The following is an 8,956-nucleotide window of genomic DNA, read 5'->3' on the forward strand; positions in this document are numbered from 1 at the left end:
CCGGTTGCTGATAGAATGCGGAACGGGCTTTTGCCACGTCGCGCTCCTCCTCCAGGGCGTCCAAACTGTCCTGCCGATCCAGCTCGGCCTCTTTTTCTTCGTACATGCGCACTCGAGGTGAGCCATGAATTATGTGGCAAGGCAGAACCGCCTCTGCGCCGTACACCATAAAAAATAGTGTTTATCCGGTAGTGCGATTCGGCGTGGTCCGCAACCCCCATAGTACGGAGTCGAGCTCCTCTACCTAGTGCGTGTTTGATTCCTTTAAGGACCGCACTAATATGGGTTTGATGCCGCTCATGATAAGACCATTTTCTTGCTCGACTTGACCGTTAGTTTGCGGATGATAGACAGAAGCATAATCGAGCTTGATACCCATGTTGCTACACCAAAGTTTTACCTCGTCGGCTATAAAGTTCATGTCGTTGTCAGTGATGATGTTGTGGGGGATGCCATAACAGTGTACAACCCCAGATATGAAGTCTATCACCGGTCCGGGTTCAGCCATTTTAACTGGTTTGTCTTCTATCCATTTGATGAATTTATCCACCATGACCAGTAAGTAATTTTCTTATGGGTTCCCCTTTTGAGGGATCCGATCATATCAAGCCCCCAGACCACAAAGGGCCAAGTAATGGGGATTGTTTGGAGAGCGGTAGGCGGCATATGGCTTTGGTTTGCAAAAAGCAGGCAACTGACGCAACGTTGAATCAGATCCTGTGCATCTGCTCGGGCCGTCGACCAATAGAAACCTGTACAGAAGGCCTTGCTTCCAAGGGCCCGGACTACGGCGTGGTGGCCACCGAGTCCAGCATGGTTTTCAGCCAAAAGCTTCCGCCCTTCCTCTTCGGAGATGCACCTTTTAAGGTCTCCGGTAGCGCTTTTCTTATAAAGGTCTCCCTCGTGGACCTTGTAGGCTTTAGATCGCCGCACTATGCAGCGTGCCTCATTTTGGTCCTCGGGTAGTTCGTGCTTGGTTAGGTAGGCCAGGAATGGTTCTGTCCACGGGGCGATGACGTCCATTATCACGTGGGCTGAAGGTGTTATTTCGATGGCAGAGCCTCTGATTGTGTTAGAGTGTTCGGTATCTAGTGTTGTGGTCGGGTCCAGACTATTGTTACAGGTGTCCCCTTCCCATACCACGGATGGCTTAAACAACCTTTCCAAGAAGATGTTAGGTGGGACAGGGTCGAGCTTAGCGCCGATACGGGCGAGGATATCCGCCGCCTGATTGTTTTCCCGAGCCACATGGTGGAATTCAAGCCCCTAGAACCGAGCTGACATTTTGAAGACGGCGTCGTGATATGCCGCCATTTTCGGATCCTTGGCATCGAGGTCTCCATTTATTTGAGATATTGCGAGGTTCGAGTCCCCACGCACCTCCAGGCATTGAATGCCCATGGAAACTGACATCCGGAGACCATGTAATAGGGCCTCGTATTCGGCTGCGTTGTTGGAGTCTGTGTATAGTATTTGGAGTACGTATTGGACTGTATCTCCGGTGAGGGATGTCAGGACGACGCCAGCCCCCAGACCAGCCAGCATTTTAGAGCCGTCAAAGTCCATGATCCAATTGGAGTACGTTCCGTACTCTTTAGGGAGTTCGGCTTCTGTCCACTCGGCGACGAAATCGGCCAGTACTTGCGACTTAATGGCTCGCCATGGTCTATATGTTATGTCGAACGGGAGGAGCTCGATAGCCCATTTGGCAATCCGGCCCGTGGCATCGTGGTTGTTTATTATATCGTTGAGTGGTACTTCTGAGGACACCGTAATTGAACACTCTTGAAAGTAGTGTCGTAATTTCCGGGATGCCATGAATACCGTGTTTGCTATCTTTTGATAATGTGGGTACCGTGATTTGCATGGAGTGAGGACAGTGGATACATAATATACCGGCTTTTGAAGTGTGAATTTATGTCCGTCTGTCTCACGTTCGACGATGAGCACTGCGCTTACAACTTGGTGAGTTGCCGCTATATATAACAGCATTGGTTCGCCGACATTTGGCACGACCAAGATTGGGTTGGTGGCCAGGATGGCTTTTATTTCTTCCAATCCAGCCGTGGCCGCGTCCGTCCACTCGAAGTGTTCGGTGCGCCGAAGAAGGTGATAAAGGGGGAGTGCCTTTTCTCCTAATCGGGAGATAAAGCGGCTTAAGGCCGCCACACATCCAGTTAACTTCTGGATTTTCTTGAGGTCAGTTGGGATAGCCAACTGCGACAGAGCTCGGATTTTAGCCGGATTTGCTTCAATTCCTCTACTGGACACGATGAAGCCCAGGAGCTTTCCGGTGGGCACGCCGAAAACGCATTTTTCCGGATTGAGCTTAATGTCGTATGTTCGGAGATTGTCGAACGTGAGCCTCAAGTCGTTTATTAAGGAGTCGACATGTCTGGTTTTAACGACCACATCGTCTACGTATGCCTCCTCTATTTTTCCGATCTGCTTTTCCAGACATGTTTGAATCATGCGTTGATACGTTGCGCCGGCGTTTTTGAGCCCGAAGGGCATTGTGCTAAAACAGAAGGGGCCGTATGGAGTAATAAATGCTGTTGCGACTTGATCGGACTCCGCCATCTTAATTTGGTGGTAATCGGAGTATGCGTCGAGGAAGCACAATGAGTCGTGTCCTGCGGTGGCGTTGATAATTTGATCGATGCGAGGGAGGGGGAAGGGATCCTTTGGGCAAGCCATATTAAGGTCCTTGAATTCGACGCATAGGCGGCAGGATTTGTCCTTCTTTGGTACCATCACCAGGTTTGCTAGCCAGTCCGGATGTTTTATTTCTCTAATGAATCCGGCCTCCAGTAACTTGGCTAGCTCCTCTCCCATGGCTTGTCGCTTAGGTTCAGAGAAATGCCGAAGAGTCTGCTTGACCGGCTTGAATCCCTTTAGAATGTTAAGGCTATGCTCGGCCAGCCTGCGTGGGATTCCTGGCATTTCTGAAGGATGCCGGGCGAATATGTCCCAATTCTCACGCAGGAACTCCCGTAGTGCGGCGTCTACAACGGGGTTTAACTGTGCCCCGATGGATGCTATTTTTGTAGGGTCCCTTGGATGGACTTGGAATTTCACTATTTCATCCGCTGGTTTAAAAGAGGTGGACTTGGATCTTTTGTCGAGTCTCACGTTGTCCCTGTCCACTGTGGAGCGCAGCGCAGTTAATTCCTCCACCGCAAGGGTTTCGGATAATGCCTGAAGGGCCAGTGCGGCTGTTTTGTTTTTGGCGCAGAGTGCTATGTCCGGATCACTAGCTAGAGTGATGATTCCATTGGGCCCGGGCATTTTGAGCTTCATGTACCCGTAATGGGGTATGGCTTGGAAGATCATGATTGCCTCCCGCCCTAGAAGGGAGTGGTATCTGCTACTGAATGGGGCCACTTGGAATGTAATTTCTTCAGACCTGTAATTCTCCGGAGTGCCGAATACCACATCTAGTGTGATTTTCCCAGCTGTCGGTGTCAAAACTAGCGGATCTTGGGTTGGGGGTCCCGAACTGTGTGTCTAGGCCGGATGGTAACAGGAGGCAGGGGACACGAAGTTTTACCCAGGTTTGGGCCCTCTTGATGGAGGTAAAACCCTACGTCCTGCTTGATTAATATTGATGATATGGGTAATACAAGAGTAGATCTACCACGAGATCGGAGACGCTAAACCCTAGAAGCTAGCCTATGGTATGATTGTATGTTGTGATTGTTGTCCTACGGACTAAAACCCTTCGGTTTATATAGACACCGGAGAGGGTTAGGGTTACACAAGGTCGGTTACAAAGTAGGAGATATCCATATATGTATTGCCTAGCTTGCCTTCCACGGCAAGTAGAGTCCCATCCGGACACGAGACGAAGTCTTCAATCTTGTATCTTCATAGTCTAACAGCCCGGCCAATGGAGATAGTCCGGCTGTCCGGAGACCCCCTAATCCAGGACTCCCTCAGTAGCCCTTGAACCAGACTTCAATGACAATGAGTCCGGCGCGCAGTTGTCTTCGGCATTGCAAGGCCGGTTCCTTCTCCGAATACATCATAGAAGAATTTGAATACGAGGATAGTGTCCGACCCTGCAAAATAAGTTCCACATTCCACCGTAGAGAGAATAATTTTTCCGCAGATCTAATTTGCTGGCTTGTTTTGGCAGCATGAGTTATGTCATGGCCTGATGACTATTTGAACCGTTTCTTTTAACCAGCTCCACACATAACGCGGGGCGGTTTCTTGACACATCTTGTCAAAGCAGAGATCGTGTTCCCCTAATTACGGGATTCTCATTACTGCGGTTATGGGTAACCCAACCGTGTCTAGGACTCCTAGATGATAAGCAAATACCAAACGGCTACGGAGAAGACGCTTGATATCCTCCCTCTTTATAAGGGGACAAGGTTTTCGCTTTTTCCCTCTTGTGCTCAATTGAATCCTTCCCCCGCCTCGAGTTCTGACACCCAAAGTCCAGGTTAGGTGCTCCGGATCTTCAACCATGTCCGGATCCAGCCTTCAAGGCCGATGGATGCCCTCGTCGTTACGGAAGAGGACATTAAGAAGTTGAGGGAGGCCAGATATCTGACCGCTGAGGTTTCGCATCGGCTGCCTGCTCGAGGGCAGATCGTCCCTACTCCCGAACCCAACGAGAATGTTGTGTTCGTCTCCCACTTCCTCCGAAGTCTAGGCCTCACTCTGGATCCTTTCGTCAGGGGCTTTATGTTCTATTACGGGCTAGATTTCCACGATCTAGCTCCGGACTCCTTTCTCCATATCACGACACTTATTGTCGTGTGTGAGGCCTTCCTCCGCGTTACCCCTCACTTCGGCCTGTGGCTCAAGACCTTTGAAGTAAAGCCGAAGATGATCGAGGGGCAACATGCAGTGTGCGGAGGTGCATCAATAGGCAAGATGGCAGGAGCTCCATGGCCGAAAGGTTTCTTTTCCAGAGGTGTCCGAATTATGGCAATGGGAGTGGTTTTACGTCACGGCTCCCAGAAGTGCCAAGTGGGCGGCTGCCCCCGCTTTCCGCTCGGGCCCCCCACCACAACTGATGTCATGGATTAGCAGGGGTCTGAGCTGGGGTCCAGCCAAGGACGTGCCTATTCTACAAAGCCGCATCTGAGATCTCTTCGAGGGAGATTTTAATTTGGTTGCGGTAATACAAGTTATGCTGGTTCTTCAAGTCCAGCCTTGAAAACGCCGGCCCCTTCGCTTGTGGGAGTTCAACCCAGAGGGACCACATGCCATTCAAAGTTTCCTCGGCCTAACGCACGAGGAGATGTACAAGTTATTCTTCGGACCTCTTTCTGAGAGTTCGCTTTTTTGACCAGGACTGGCTAACAAAGGCGAAGATGATTCGGTGTTTGGCCCCCCTCCCTGAGGGTTTGGAAAATCCGGTATTGGAAAAGATGCTCGAGGTCGCACCTTGCCCAGAGCCCTTGAAGGAAGATACCATGGGGGATAATACGGGCGGACGCGGGCCCCCATCGCCACCCGTTCCAACCGAGGGAACGAGTGTCTCCACGAAGGAGGACGACCGGGGGAGGAAAAGGACTGCTTCCGAGGATCCGGAAGCCGAAGCCTCCAAACGGGAGAAGAAGTCTCCCACAGAGGGTCCTACCTCGGGGGGTGCTTTTGCCGCACAAAATCCGCGGGGGATCAGCCCTCCAACGAGTCGTAAGTGATCCAAAGTATTTTAATAGTAAAGGTATGCTATCTTTTTTCTCTGAGAAAATAACCACCGCATATATCTTGCAGTTCGGGCCTTAGCCCCTCTCAAATGAGCTCGTCTTCGCGGGATCTTTTTCCAGAGATGATGGAGAGCGAAACGCCTCCCCCGGACTCCTCCTCTCTAGAAGCGGGCGACCCCGAAGTGTCGTCACAGAGGGCCTCTCCGGATCCGGTGAGGCCAGAAGATAATCCCGTAGACCCCCGAAGTCCCTAGTGTCCGGCTCCCGAAGAGAGAATACAAAAGAGGCCGGCACCGTCTGGTGTGCGGTCGGACATTCTGAGGGAGTTGGTGGGGCGAGCGTCCATCTTAGAAGAACACCGTACGCTGATGGGTAGGGTGATGGAGAGAATCTCGTCCGCTAAAAGCGGATTACATGAAGCCTTTATGAGTCTACTGACAGGCTTTGAGGTACGTGAGATAATACGTGATAGTACTGCACATGTTAGGTGTGCCATGTGTAGATAGTAGCCCCTGAGACTCTGGTTGTCGTCGAGAACGACGGCAAACAGAGGATCATATTCCCAGGCAATAACAGACTGCCCCTATGTGCAGGTGGTGGAAGCTCCGGTGGCTAGCCGGACTAGTGAGTTTGCCAAATTAAAACGGCAACTGGATGCGGTAGACGCCGACATCGAGCTTGTTAATAAGAGGCTTGACGAGGCACAGGGTAAGTGTTATTATCCGGTGAACGCCACATAGTAAGAGAAGCATAATGCCAGTATCTTTAATATGTTGTGACTGCAGATGGAGCTGCCGTCGTGGAAGCCTTGCGGTCGGAACTTGCCCGGGCCAAGGAACAAGCGAGGATTAGTAATGCGGCTGCTTTGAAGGCGGCCGAAGAGTTGAAAGCCGAGAAGGCCGCACATTGCGAGAGCCAGGAGAAGATGGCCAAGATGGCCGTAGAATTAAAAGACACTGCCGACCGTTGCCGGGTCCTTGAGAAAGAAAACGGAGTGAAGGAAACAGACCCTGAGAAGGCCACGGTGGCGGACAAAGACACCCGTTCTGCTATGAGAGCGAAGAAGGAGGAGCTGCGGGAAGTTGGGGATATTGTGGCTGGGAAACCCTTCATGTTACGGAGGAAGTTCGAAGATCCACGGTATGCCCCTCTGGATCAGCTGTGCAGTTCGGCAGATGCGTATATGGATTTGGCGGCGAGCGCTGCCGACGCGGCCAAGTACTTCCAGGGTCAGACAGATCGTGAAGTGGACAAGCTGTTCTGGACGCAATCCCATGTTCCAGAGCGTCCGCTTTCATTGACTGACCAGCTAGCCGAATGGGCCGAGCTGAATAGGTTGTCGGGACTCGCCATGAGGTCTGTTGTGGATCAGCTATGGCCAGAAAGGCCAAAGCCGACCAGCTATTTCAGCTTAGTGCAGCAGTTCCTTGATGCGGTGCCGCGCATTAATGCGATGAAGAGGTCGGCGTGCATAGAAGGATCGCGGATGGCCCTTTCCCGTGTTAAAGCATACTGGGCGGAGATGGACACTACGACTGTTGCAGCGTAGGGTTCGGCCATAGGCCGGGTGGCTGCCGAGGACTATTTCGAGGAGGTTCTCAAGGGTGCTCGTTTGATAGAGGCCCGGTGCTCGAAAAATATTATGTTTGAGTGATATGTATTCTCATTGTAAGCATAATGCTTTTATGAATTTTTATAAGGTTGTTTTTATACTTTTTCCTGAAAGTAGTATGATGCCTCCTGTGCGGCCGTTTATTTATACCTGTGTATAACCTGAAAGATTGCAGCCGTCGGCTTCAACCCCCACGTATAGGATGCGGGGGTGCTCGCAAAAAACGCGTGTTCACACTTAACCCAACGTCTTGGTCCTATTAAGGAGGTGATAGCGTAGCGAGTGAGGCAACCGGACTATAATGCTTTAACACTTTCACTTAGCCATAGGAGTTTGACTGTGGGGCTACTAGATAGCCCCTGGTGGCTCCACACTCTCCCGATCGCGGGGTGCGTACATGCCTGGCCGGAAAACGGCCCTTCGTTAAGGCGGAGGAATTCTAACATTCCGATAGGTCACCGAGTGGTTGACCAGTCTCACGCTATATCATGACAGTTAGTTTTAGGCTTTCTCTACTGAGGTGCTCGCCCGGATGAACCAGGGCACAATCGCAGTAGTTCTCTTGGTGCTACCTTAGCCGGTAAAGCGGAACGTAAGGCACCAAAACACAGGAGCCGGGCAAACCCAACATTTGACCAAAGACAATGATTTGGAGCTGATGCATATAAGGCCAAACTCGCGACGCCAACACTCCCTAAGGTATTCGGTCTTTATGGTATAGACCGGGCCTAAATAGTGCCCTTCGTAAGAAGCCCCTTGTGTCCAAGTACATGCATTATTCTAATGTGGCCACATGCCAAGATGTCAACATCCTTCTCAACTGTGCTGAGAATTCGGTGGATATGTCTCAACAAGAGACAGTAAAAAAAGGTTTACGCATGGTCTTAATCTAAAAAGAATCCTTGAAGTGGGTCCCTGCTGCACGTCTGTGCCTGTGTCTCCGTTGTGCCGTATCCTGGACGGCTGTAGCATGATGATCATCTGTAAAAGACAGGAACTTAAGTGAAAAAGTTGTCGTGCAAAAATATAGTTTTTAAAGGAACCAAGTATAATTCAAGATGAGTAAGAATTGCCACTTGTCTGTGCGCGTTGAGCCCCTTGTATAGGGTTGTGACCATTGATCCGGTATGAATTACATATACCTGTGCCGGACTCGTCTAACCGTGTCCGAGGTCTTGACGACCTATTAAATGCTTTAGTTGGTGAGACCGTTTTTAGTGTGCGGCTGCCAAGGCAGCCGCACTCTCTTCGGCGCGCAAAGATCGCTTAATACCTCAATTTACTATAATGATGCCACGTGGTCCGGGCATCTTGAGTGTGAGGGAAGCGTAGTGCAGTATTGCATTAAAGTGAGCGAAAGCTTCGCGTCCGAGTAGTGCTTGGTAGCCACTTTGGAACGGAGCGATGTGGAAGGTTAAATATTCGCTACGGAAGTTATCGGGGGAGCCGAATATAAATTTTAGTAGTAGGGAGCCCGTGCAATGGGCCGGTGGGCCTGGCGTTACTCCTTTAAAGGTAGTATTGCTATGGCAATTTTTTGTTGGGTGTATCCCCATTTCGCGGATTGTATCCTGATATATCAGGTTTAGACTGCTGCCACCGTCCATCAGGACTCATGTGAAGTGATGTCCGTCAATTATTGGGTCTAATACCAGGGCAGCCCATCCTGCACGCT

The sequence above is a fragment of the Triticum urartu genome, chromosome 3, assembly GCF_003073215.2.
Source record: "Triticum urartu cultivar G1812 chromosome 3, Tu2.1, whole genome shotgun sequence".
Taxonomy (NCBI): Eukaryota; Viridiplantae; Streptophyta; class Magnoliopsida; order Poales; family Poaceae; genus Triticum; species Triticum urartu.